The 12,485-nt window shown below is 37.3% G+C and overlaps 1 protein-coding gene and 1 pseudogene across 3 annotated transcripts in view; both read left to right on the top strand.

Moving 5' to 3' along the window:
* HPSE2 (heparanase 2 (inactive)) overlaps positions 1-12,485 on the top strand; it is a 768,592-nt gene that overhangs the window by 138,756 nt on the left and 617,351 nt on the right. The window lies entirely within an intron of this gene.
* On the top strand, positions 5,817-6,666 carry LOC123955540 (annotated as a pseudogene).

Genomic DNA, 12,485 nt, shown 5'->3' with positions numbered 1-12,485 from the left:
TGTTTCCTAAATTCCACATATGAGTGAAATCATGTGATATTTGTCTTTCTCTGACTGACTTATTTCACTTGGCATTAATATTGTCTAGCTCCATCCACATCATTGAAAAAGATTTCATTCATTTTGATGGCTGAATAATATCCCATCATATATATATATACCATACCCCATCTTCTTTATCTGTTCCTCTATTGTTGAACACTTGGGCTGCTTCCATAACTTGGCTATTATAATACTGCTCTAAACATAGGTGTGCATGTATCCCTTTGGATTAGTGTTTTTGTATATTTTTGGGTAAATATGCAGTAGTGAAATTATTGGATCATATGGTGGTTCTGTTTTTAACTTTTTGAGGAATCTCCATACTGTTTTTCCACAGTGGCTGTACCAGTTTGCATTCCCCAAATGTTTGCATCTTCTGTAGAGTTTTAAACACACTAGCTCAAACTTTTAAATTCACTGTTGACTTTAAACCTAAAAAATATAACTCCCAATATATGTCACAAGGACATTTATTTATGTCCATATTATCATTTTATTATATCTTTTATGCTTTATTTCTTATATTTTACTGTATTTGCAATTGTCTTTCTTTTGAGATGATCCTTCCTTTTTATCCATAGGTTTTTTGGGGGGAGTAGGTAGGGGATTTATACTTTATTATTGACTTTTTGGGTATTTTTCTAATTTTGTTTTTGTTAGGCAAAACTATCTTTTCAATATTTTTTTTAAAGATTTTATTTATTTGACAGGCAGAGATCACAAGTAGGCAGAGAGGCAGGCAGATAGAGAGGTGGAAGCAGGCTCCCCGTGAGCAGAGAGCCCGATGTGGGGCTCGATCCCAGGACCCTGGGATCATGACCTGAGCCGAAGGCAGAGGCTTTAACCCACTGAGCCACCCAGGTGCCCCTCTTTTCAATATATTTTTGACTTGGAATTTTTCTCATACAATTTCTCTAAGCTTTCATTTTTAGAATATCTGTGTGGGATTCTATCCTGTTGCATATTTTAATATATATTGAAATCTGTGAAGTGATCGTGGTTTATTCTATTACTCTTCTTTTTACCTCTTATGTATGTCTCCACAAGTAGACTAAGTTTTTTGAGGACAGGACCACATCTGTAGCACCAGCTCCTGCCTTAGTGCCTTTGGCTAAGAATGGTCCCTATAGTGAAAAGTCTTGTGAAAAGTGCTGTGCCCAGACTTAAAGGTTACAAACTACTCTTCTTGCTTATCTTTTCATATCCAGTTTATTTTACCCTTTCTTAAAATTGTAACTTAAAATTGTAAGTTCAGATACTGAAGAATGACATAGGAGATTTTTGTTCCCAGAAAATAGTCTGCCTACATAGAGATGCTAATTTGTTTGAGTGGACATGTTAGTGTTTTCATTTAAACAAAAGTGGGGTTGTGGGGGGGGAAGAAAGAGAAAAGAAATGTACTGCTCTCTGTATCAATCTTTATCATCACCATAGTAAAGCACTGGTAGATACTTGAAAATGTTTACGATCTTCAAGACACTGTCCTTTCTTGATGTCAACAAGAATGAAGAAGATCCATAAAAAGAATAGGTAAAGAAGATTTTAAGTTTAAAAGTGGGGAAGGAATTTATTTTAGATACACATTTATTTACACCTTTAGGCATCTGTGATCCTGAGAATGTAGAGTTTACCACAGCTCTTCATGGTATAATGGAAGGCTTCAATTTTGAAAAACTACTCTGAGTAAGGAATCATGTGAGACTCTTGCTGCAGACATTGTGTAGTTCTGCAGTTGAACCTTGAATAATGGCATTTATTAATATTAAACAGGGATTGGCAACCTGTGACCCATGGGCCAAATTCAGCCTGCTGACAGTTTTTTTTGCATGATTTGAGGGCAAAGAATGGTTTTTACATTTTTGAGTGGTTTTAAAAATCACAATATTATTTCACGACATGTGAGAAGTATTTGAAATCCAAATTTCATTATGCATAAGTTGGCACAAAGCCATGTTCATTCATTGCATATTGTCTCTGTTTGTCTTTATGCTACACTGGCAAAGTTGAGTACTTATGGCATAACCCTCATGGCCCACAATGCCTAAAATAGTTGCTAAGTTGCTATCTTGCCCTTTATAGAAAAAGTTGCTTTATACTTCTGGTATAAAATAAGATAGGAGACAAAAAAAAGTCATTTAGGAGAAGATATGAGGATATATGATAGAGGGAGAATTCCTTTCCTGCTGCTTTTTATTCCTTCCCTCACCTTCTTATTCCCCAGTAAGCTCTATCTCTTCTTTCCTTGCATGTACCCCTACTGCACTCCACCTTCATATTCACAGACACATATATATTGCGAAAAAAGAAAAACAAAGTCTTTCATTTTTATGAGAGTTTGGTTTATGATTGCTCTTAATTATTAAAATTATATTTTCCCTTATTGTTTTAAATCTGGAATTTGGACCATCTGGGAACAAAAACTGGGGACCTCAGTATGTAGGTTCTCCATTTGGCAACAGCTAAAATTAGTGCTAAGACCAGTCAAGAGGAGTGAGACTGAAAATGAAGCTTTGTTGGCCTGTCTTGGGAAATTCGAACCAGATCTGACAGTTGGAGCACCATTTTTGACCACTGTGCTGGGAATCATGTTTTGTTCCACTGTATAGAAAACATTTAGGGGTTAAACTCCTACCATTCAAATTTTTTTTGTGGGGGAACAACAACACAAAACTAGGGGCTCAGTTTGGAGGAAAAGCTGAAACTGATTCAAACAAGATTTCATTAACTAATTTGGGGAACATTTGGAGCTGTTCTGAGCTATACAATTACTTCTTTTCTCATCTCCACTGGCACTCTGAGAATCAGATCACCTGGGGAAAGCAGATTTAAAAAATTCCAGATGGTGTGTGCGATGCTCCAGCTGTGGAGAATCTCTCCCAGTCAGGCAATCTGCCTTTCTGCCGGAACCCTCTAAAACTGTGCTGCCCATTTGTCATGCTTCTCCAATTGCAGCCTTCTGGATAGCTTCTCTTTGCCTTGTCTGACTCTTCCTTTCCAGTTTCCTCCATGAGTTAATGTGGTAACCTCTCTTCATTGGCTATAAATCCATAGAAGAACCTGATATAAAATATGGTTTTCTGAAGGATAATTGGAAAACATCTGTTTTTTTACCCATAACTTTCAGTGTTCACTTGTCTCATATGACGACGTGACTGTTTGTGCATGTGTGAAAAAGAAAAGAAACAGGAAGAGGGGAGGGAAAGGCTAGCATGAGGGTGAGCAAAAAAGAATTCATGCATGTGTTTTTGTAGCCAGCTGGACAAAATAAGTTCATCTCCATGTCAGCTGGATTAGAACCCCAGGTTAATGTTGGGAAAATCAGTCTCACTGACTTGAATGACCTTGATGTGGCTACCAAAGAGGTGATTGCTTTTGGGTTGCTCCTGGTTATTGTTTTGAGGATAAGTTTATTTATTTATTTATTTATTTATTTATTTATTTATTTATTTGACAGACAGAGATCCCAAGTAGGCAGAGAGGCAGACAGAGAGAGAGGAGGAAGCAGGCTCCCTGCCGAGCAGAGAGCCTGATGTGGGGCTCGATCCCAGGTCCCTGGAATCATGACCTGAGCCGAAGGCAGAGGCTTAACCCACTGAGCCACCCAGGCACCCCCGCTGAGGATAAGTTTTGTCTGCAGTTATTCCTAGCTTATGGTGACAAGGCTTGAAAGCTTACGGACAGCTTTTGGTCTTCAGAGTGTTCAGATGGGTTTCCTTGGAAGTTGAACACTGTGGGGAGGTGAAGAGAAGAAGCAGATAACAGAAGACACTCCATACTTGTTCTTGTTGGGTCTTTTCATAGTGGGTATGCCTTTCCTATCTGTAGAATATTAAGTGAGTAAATTTTGGAACCTTTCATTTTAGCTGTTATAGTCTATAATTGGATTCATGTAAGGTGTATGGGTCATTGAGTTTTATTTTACTTGGTATTTGGTACCTTTTGAAATCCAGATGGAAAATTACATAATTCATCAGGAACTGAATTTTTTTTATATTGTCACTTGAAAAATTGAATAAAATTTATTTATTATAAAATGCAAAGATCTGAAGTGTACAATTTGATTGCTTTTGATAAAAGTATGCACCTATGTAATCATCACCTTAAACAGGATCTATAACATTTCTATCATCCAGAAAGTCCCCTACTGTCCCTTTCCAGTCCATCCACGACTCATAAGGCAAATACATATTGATTTTATAGATTATTTTGCTTGTTCTTGAACTTTGTGTATACTGTTTAGTGTCTAGATTTTTTTACTGTGTTATGTTAGTCACTATACAGTACATCATTAGTTTTTCATGTAGTGTTCCAAGATTCATCGTTTACATATAATAACCAGTGCTCCATGCAATACATGCCCTCCTTAATACCCATCACCAGGCTCGCCCATTCCCCTACCTCCTTCCCCCTCTAAAACCCTCAGTTTGTTTCTCAGAGTCCAGAGTCTCTCATGGTTTGTCACCCCATCCAATTTCCTCCCCTTCACTTTTCCTTTCCTTCTCCTAATGTCCTCCCTGTTATTCCTTATGTTCCACATATAGATAAAACCATATGATAATTAACTTGCTCTGCTTGGCTTATTTCACTTAGCATATTCTCCTCCAGTTCTGTCCATGTTGATGCAAAAATTGGGGATTCATCCTTTTTGATGGCTGAGTAATATTCCATTGTATATATGGACCACATCTACTTTATCCATTTGTCTGTTGAAGGGCATTTCTGTTCTTTCCACAATTTTGCTATTGTGGACATTGCTGCTCTGAACATTGGGGTACAGATGGCCCTTCTTTTCACTACATCTGTATCTTTGGGGTAAAGACCCAGTAGTACAATTGCAGGGTCATAGGGTAGCTCTATTTTTAATTTTTTAAGGAATCTCACTGTTTTCTAAAGTGGCTGCACCAACTTGAATTCCCACCAACAGTGTAAGAGGGTTCCCCTTTCTCCACATCCTTTCAAGCACATGTTGTTTCTTCCCTTGTTAATTTTTGCCATCCTAACTGGTGTAAGGTGGTATCTCAGTGTGGTTTTGATTTGAATTTCCCTGATGGCTAATGATGATGAACATTTTTTCATGTGTCTGCTAGCCATTTGTATGTCTTCATTGGAGAAGTGTCTGTTCATGTCTTCTGCCCATTTTTTGACTTGATTATCTGTTTTTTGGCATTGAGTTTGAGGAGTTCTTCATAGATCTTCGATATCAGCCTTTTGTCTGTAGTGTCATTTGTGAATATCTTCTCCCATTCCATGGGTTGCCTCTTTGTTTTGTTGAATGTTTCCTTTGCTGTGCAGAAATTTTTTATCTTGATGAATTCCCACAAGGTCATTTTCACTCTGGTATCCCTTCCCTTTGGAGACGTGTCTTGAAAGAAGTTGCTGTGGTCAATGTCAAAGAGTTTACTGCCTATGTTCTCCTCTAGGATTTTGATGGATTCCTGTTTCATATTGAGGTCTTTCATCCATTTTGAGTGTCTAAATTTTAAAGCTTAGTGTAATGTTTCCAATACTCATCTTTGTTTTTTTTTTCTTTTTAAGATTTTATTTATTTATTTATTTATATATTTATAGCATGGAGAGAGGTAGATAGACAGAGAATCACAGACTCCACACTGAGTGCAGAGCCCCACTTGGGGCTCAATCCTATGAACCTGAGATCAAGACCTGAGCCAAAACCTTACTGAGCTACCCAGGTATCCCCCCAAATAGTTCCCTTTGTTATATGTATCAGTAGTTCATTAAAAATTTTTTTGGCTCACAAGATAGTGAAATGGCAGATGAAAGCTGAGCAGCCAGATAGCAAGGAGAAGAAACCTGAATCCAAGAAGGCTGATGCTGGAGGCAAGGTTAAGAAGAGTAATCTCAAGGCTGAAACACCCTACAACTAATAGTCTGACTTAGTCAGAAGAATTGGTAGATATTCCCTATCAGCTATGTATTACAAAAAGACCATGTACAAGAGGAAGTATTCAGCAGCAAAATCCAGGGTTGAAAGGAAAAAAGAAGGTTCTTGATACTGTCATAAAACCAGTTGATGGTGACAGGAATGGTGATATCTGAGTGGTTAAGCTTCACAAATTTCCTAGGTATTATCTACTGAAGATGGTGGCTTGAAAGCTATTGAGGTATGGCAAAACTTTTCAGTCAGCATGTGAGAAAACCGCAAGCTAGCATCACTCCTGGGACCATTTTGATTATCTTCACTGGACACCAGAGAAGCAAGAGGGTGGTTTTCCTGAAGCAGCTGAGTAGTGGCTTACTACTTCTGACTGGATCGCTGGCCCTCAGTCGAGTTCCTCTGCATAGAATACACCAGAAATTTGTTATTGCCAATCCATCAAAATTGAGATCAGTGCAAAAATCCCAAAACATCTCACTTATACTTACTTCAGGAAGAAGCTGCATAAACCCAGACACCAGGAAGGTGAGATTTTTGACATAGAGAAGGAGAAACGTGAGATTACAGAACAGTGCAAGTTTGATCAGAAAGCTGTGGACTCACAAATTCTGCTAAAAATCAAAGCTGTTCTTCAGCTTCAGAGCTATTTCTGCTCTGTGTTTTCTCTCACAAATGGAGTTTATCTTTACAAATTGGTGTTCCAAATTTCTTTCAAAGAACCTAATTAGATAACTGATCCATTTCAAATAATAAATAAGTAAAATAAATTCTGAGTTGTTTTCCACTGTATGAGTATCCCATAATCTGTTTATGCTTTCTCCTATTAGTGAACTAACTTATTACACAGTTTTATAAAACTCAACTCTGCTCTCTAGAGCAGGAAGTTCTAATTATGGTAAGTCCAGTTTATCAAAATTTTCTTTTATACTTAATGCTCTTGGTGTTATATCTAACAAATCCTTGTCAGCTCAGAAGCCCACAAAAATTTTCTTTCATTTTTTCTTCTAGACATTTTATAGTTTTGCTTTTACACTGAGGCTTTCACAGTAGTTAATTGTGTCAGGGAGAGATTAATACTCATTTTTTTCATATGTTTATCCATTTATCCTAGGAGCATTTGGTGAAAATACCATCTTTTCCCATTAATACAGTTGAGGATTTGGGCTATTTGCCTGTAAGTTTCTTTTTTTGTAATGTCTTTTTCAGATTTTGGTATCAGGGTTAAGCTGACTTAAAAAGTGGAAACTTTCTTTTCTCTTTTATTTTCCGGAAGTGTTTATGTAACATTGATAATTAAGTCTCCTTAAAGATTGATAGAACTTTCCAGTGAACTCAGGTGGGCGTGGAGTTTTATTTATGTGAAATTTTTATTATAGTTTCTTTCACACATATAGGGTCTATTCAGATTTTGTATTTCTTCATAAGACTTTGTCTTATTTATTTAATTAATTAATTTGACAGACAAAGAGACAGCAAGAGAGGAAACACAAATGGCGGGGGGAGTGGGAGAGGGAGAAGTAGGTCTCCTGCTGAGCAGGAAGTCCAACACAGGGCTGGGGCTTGATCTCAGGACCTGGGATCATGACTTGAGCCAAAAGTAGACACTTAACCACTGAGCCATCTAGGTGCCCCAATTTTTGTCTTTTTAAAAAAAGAGTTGCCCATTTTTTTTAAGTTGTTGAATTTATTGCCATAGAGTTGTTCATAATATTACATTATTATCCTTTTAATGTCTGTGGGATCTGTAGTGATGCTTCTCTGTTATTCCTGATATTGTTTATTTGTGATTTTCTTGTTTTTTTTTCTTAATTTTTTTGCTAGGTGTTTGTTAATTTAATTAATACTTTAAAAGAAAAAGTGTTGGCTTCATTGATTTTCTCTGTTTGCTGATTTCTACTCTGATCTTTATTATTCCTTTCTTATAACTTACTTTGGATTTAATTTGTTCTTTAGCTTCTTAAGTTGGAAACTTAGGTAATTGATCTTACATCTTGCTATTTTCTCTAATGTGTGGATTTAAAACTAAATTCCTCCTTTAAACATTGTTTCATCTGTGTTCCATGAATTTTGTTAAGTTACTATTTTTTTAGTTTGAAGTATTTTCTAATTTCTCTTGTGATTTTTTCCTTGACCATGTGCTATTTAGAAAAGATTCAATTTCGAGATACTAGGAGATTTTCTAATTATCTCATTATTTTTGACTTGTAATTTAATTTAATTTCCACAGATCTGTGGAAAGTTCAGGATGTTTCTCAAGCTCATCTAACTTGTCAGGACTTAAATTTCAAACTCCATTTCTCTTCTGGATCTTATTAAAACTTGGTTTCATGCTTTGTTAGGATGCATCTAGAGTAGGTCTTACACTAAGGCTTGGTTGTTACTCCTATGGTGTGGCTTTCTACTGTTTCAACTGAATGCCAATGATGTTATCAAAGTATTAGCAGGATCTCTCCACTCTGAAGGGACCAGGAATTTGCTAGCAGTGCTTTGTTTTCTAATATCTCTATTTCCCTCTCAACTTTACATTAACCACTATCTGGTAAACTCTCATGGTCTCACTCTGAACATGTATAGCCTTGTCCTTATGGATTTATATAGGACCTCCCACAGGACTCCTGGGGCCTTCTCTACACAGCCACCTTTTTCTGTTACCTTGTGTCATAGATTACAGCTACTTCAACCAACCCAAACTCTGATTTCTGCCTTCTCACATCAGTGGGCTCACCTCGACCAGCTCAGGCTCTATCTTCTCTGTATTACAGTTGGAAAATTATATCCAGTTAGAGAGTTAGGTGATCCTGGGCTCATTCACCTCATGAGTTTCCTTTCTTTCAAGGGTTACAGTTATGTGCTATTTGTTGTTCTCTGATAAATTTGTCTTAATAAATTTGTCTTAAATGGTTTGTTCAGATTTATAGTTTATTTCAGGAGGGCTGATTTCGTACCAGTTACTTCAACATAGTTGGAAGTAGAATTCTAAGTCTACCATTTTCCTCTGTGCTTTCTGTTTCTCCTGCCTTTCCCCCCTCCTATTTTTCTCCTTTCTTGTTTACTTTTGAGTTATTCAATTTTTTAATGTTTTAGTTATTTTAATGACTTTTTAGCTCAACTTCTGTATTATTTGTAAGTAGTTGTATTAAAGATTACAGTATTGATCTTTAACTTATCATATTCTGCTTAGAATTAATGTAGTACTGGGACACCTGGGTGGCTCAGTCATTTAAGTATCTGCCTTTAGTTCAGGTCATGGTTCCAGGGTCCTGTGATGGAGTCCTGCATCAGGTTCCTTGCTCAGCAGGGAAACTTCTTCTCCCTCTGCCTGCTTCTCTCCCTGCTTGTGTTCCTGCTTGTTCTCTCCCTCTCTGACAAATAAATAAATAAAACCTTAAAAAAAAGAATATAATACTAACTGCAGTAAAACTTGCATAACACTGTAATTCCACTTAGACACCCAATCCTTTGTGATATTGTTTTATATATTTTATATCTATGAGTATTGTAATCCCCACAATACAATATTCTGCTTTATTCATTAAATAGTAAGTTTTTTTATTGTGGTAAAAAACATACAAAATTTATCATAATTATTTTTAAGTGTATAGTTCAGGAGTGTTAAGTATACACAGTCAGCTGTTTTTTCAAGGGATGAATAGAAATTGCAAAATATAATCTGTTGGTGTGCCTGGGTGGCTCAGTCGTTAAGCATCTGCCTTTGGCTCAGGTCATGGTCCCAGGCTCCTGGGATCAAGCCCTGTGTCAGGTCCCTGCTTGGCGGGAAGCCTGCTTCTCCCTCTTTGTCTCCCCTGCTTGTGTTCCCTTTCTCGCAGTCTCTCTCTCTCTGTCAAATAAATAAATAAATAAATAAAATCTTGAAAAAAAAAATCATCTGTTAAGATTATCCCCATATTTACCATATCCAACCCCCCCCCCATTTTTTAAAGAGGGAGGGAGTGATAGGAGGGGGCAGAGGGAAAGGTAGAGAGAGAGAACCTTAAGCAGAGTCCCCACCCAATGCAGAACCTGACATGAGGCTCCATCTCATAACTCTGAGATCATGACCTGAGACAAAATCAAGAGTCAGATACTTACTTGACTGAACCATCCATGTGCCCCTCCAGTCTGCTCTTTTTCTCCTTATATGTGTAGAGTCCCATCTGATGTCATTTCTCTTCAGCCAAAGAACTTTTCAAGTTTGTGACTTTTGGGAGGATGGTTCCAATCTTTTGTTAAGCCCATCTATTGAATTTTTTATTTCAGATTTTGCAGATTTCATTTCTAGGGTTTTCATTTGGTTCTTGTGCAAGGTTTCTATTTTTCTGCTTAAATGTTCCACCTTCACATCCATTATGATTATCTTTTCTTTTAGGCCTCGATTATATTTATAATAGCAGCTTTAAGATACTTGTCTGCAAATAGTATGGAGGCTGTTCAAAAATTAAAACTAGAATTACCATATTATCCAGTAATTCCACTACTGGGTACTTACCCAAAGAAGATGAAAACACTAATTTGAAAAGATATATGCACCCCATGTTTATTGCAGCATTATTTATAATACCCAAGGTATGGAAACTACCCAAATGTCCATCAGTAGATGAATGGATAAAGAAGAAGTGGTATGCACACACATACATTCACACACAATGGAATATTACTCAGCCGTAGATAAGAATGAAATCTTGTCATTTGCAATAACATGGATGGATCTAGAGGGTATAATGCTAAGTGAATTAAGTCTATAAGAATAAGACAAATACTGTATGATTTCACTAATGTAGAATTTAAGAAACAAACTAACCAAAGAAAAAGTGACAAGCAAAAAATGGATTCTTGGGGCACCTGGGTGGCTCAGCGGGTTAAAGCCTCTGCCTTCAGCTCAGGTCATGATCCCGGGCTGCTGGGATCGAGCCCCGCATCGGGCTCTCTGCTTGGCTGGGAGCCTGCTTCCTCCTCTCTCTCTGCCTGCCTCTCTGCCTACTTGTGGTCTCTATCTGTCAAATAAATAAATCTTTAAAAAAAAATGGATTCTTGGAGTGCCTGGGTGGCTCAGTTGTTTAAGCATCTGCCTTCGGCTCAGTTCATGATCTCAGGGTCCTGGCATCAAGCCCCACATCAGGCTCCCCACTCAGCAGGGAGTATGCTTCTTCTTCTCCCTATGCCCCTTCCCCCAGCTCATGTTCTCTCTCTTTCTAATAAATAAAATGTAAATAAAACGGACCCTTAAATATAAAGAACAAACTGGTGGTTGCCAGAAGGGAGGTGGGTGGGGAAATGGGTGAAATAGGTGAAGGGGATTAAGAGTATGCATATCCTAACGCACACTGAGTAATGTACAGAATTGTCGGATCACGATATTGTACACCTGAAACTGTACAACTAATATAACATTATATGTTAATTATACTGGAATTAAAAAATAAATAAAATTTAAAATATACTTATCTGCTAATTCCAACATCTGCATTATTTTGGGGTTTCTAGTGACTACTTTTTCTTTTGACTATGGGTCACATTTTCCTATTTCCATGTCTAGTATGTTTCTGATTGTGTCTGGGCATTACGTTTGATACAGACAGAGAATCTGGATTTTGTTCTCTTTCCCTGAAGAGTGCTTTTTTAAAAAAAATTCAAGTGGAAAGTTCAATTATTGGTTGGTCACCTTGAACTAATGTAGTCTTCATTTTACACTTTGATAGGACAGATCTGTTTTAGTTTCTCTTTTAGTCTTAGGGTGAGACATAGACTTTACTCCTTGGCATTACTTCTTTCTGCAGTGTAACTGGAGAGTCCAGATGTTTGTCAAGCCTCTTTAACTTGGCATAATTCAAACTCAAAACACTCTTTCCCTGCATTGGGCAGTAGCTGAAATCTTTGCTCAGCGTTTTCAGCTTTCCAGCTGTTGCTTTCCAACGGAGATTTTGGAGGGTCACAGTGCTGTGGTACGTTTATGTTCAGATTTTGAAGGTAGATTGTAATTTTCATCTTAGAAATTATTCAGAGTTTTGGGAGCTCCCCTCCTGTGGCTTTTTCCTCTCTTGGATATCCTATCTCAATTTCCAGACTCTTTCCCAGCCCTAACCTTGTGCCCTGAGAGTTTCTGCACTATTCTACACAGACTAGGGAATGCCCTAAATAGGTTATTGGGTAAATTATTGTATATGGCTCTTTCATTTTCTGTCTGTGGACTGAATCAATGTTGCATGAATAATTAGAAGAATGTCTCATTAAAAAAAAAGTTGTGCCACTAGGCACTTTGTCATGTTGGCAAGCCTATGTAGCTCTTCTGTGACTTGCCTGGGAAATGATTGGCAAGGCTAGAATGGCACGCTGTATTTCACTAGTGCCAAATTAGGATCATTTAATATAGATCACTGAGTAACATGCATCATCATGTTGTTGTTGTTGTTTTGATAGGATTCCCATGAAGAATATATACATTTACTCTTTCTGTTTGGTTGTAGTAGATGGGGAATGATAATTTTCCTGATGAGCTGTCCAGATATGTAGCTTTGTGAAACCTCATGTACTTGGGACTATACGTCTTCTT

Source organism: Meles meles, chromosome 13 (assembly GCF_922984935.1).
Source record: "Meles meles chromosome 13, mMelMel3.1 paternal haplotype, whole genome shotgun sequence".
NCBI classification, from domain to species: domain Eukaryota; kingdom Metazoa; phylum Chordata; class Mammalia; order Carnivora; family Mustelidae; genus Meles; species Meles meles.
This window is presented reverse-complemented; position numbering and strand designations above follow the sequence as displayed.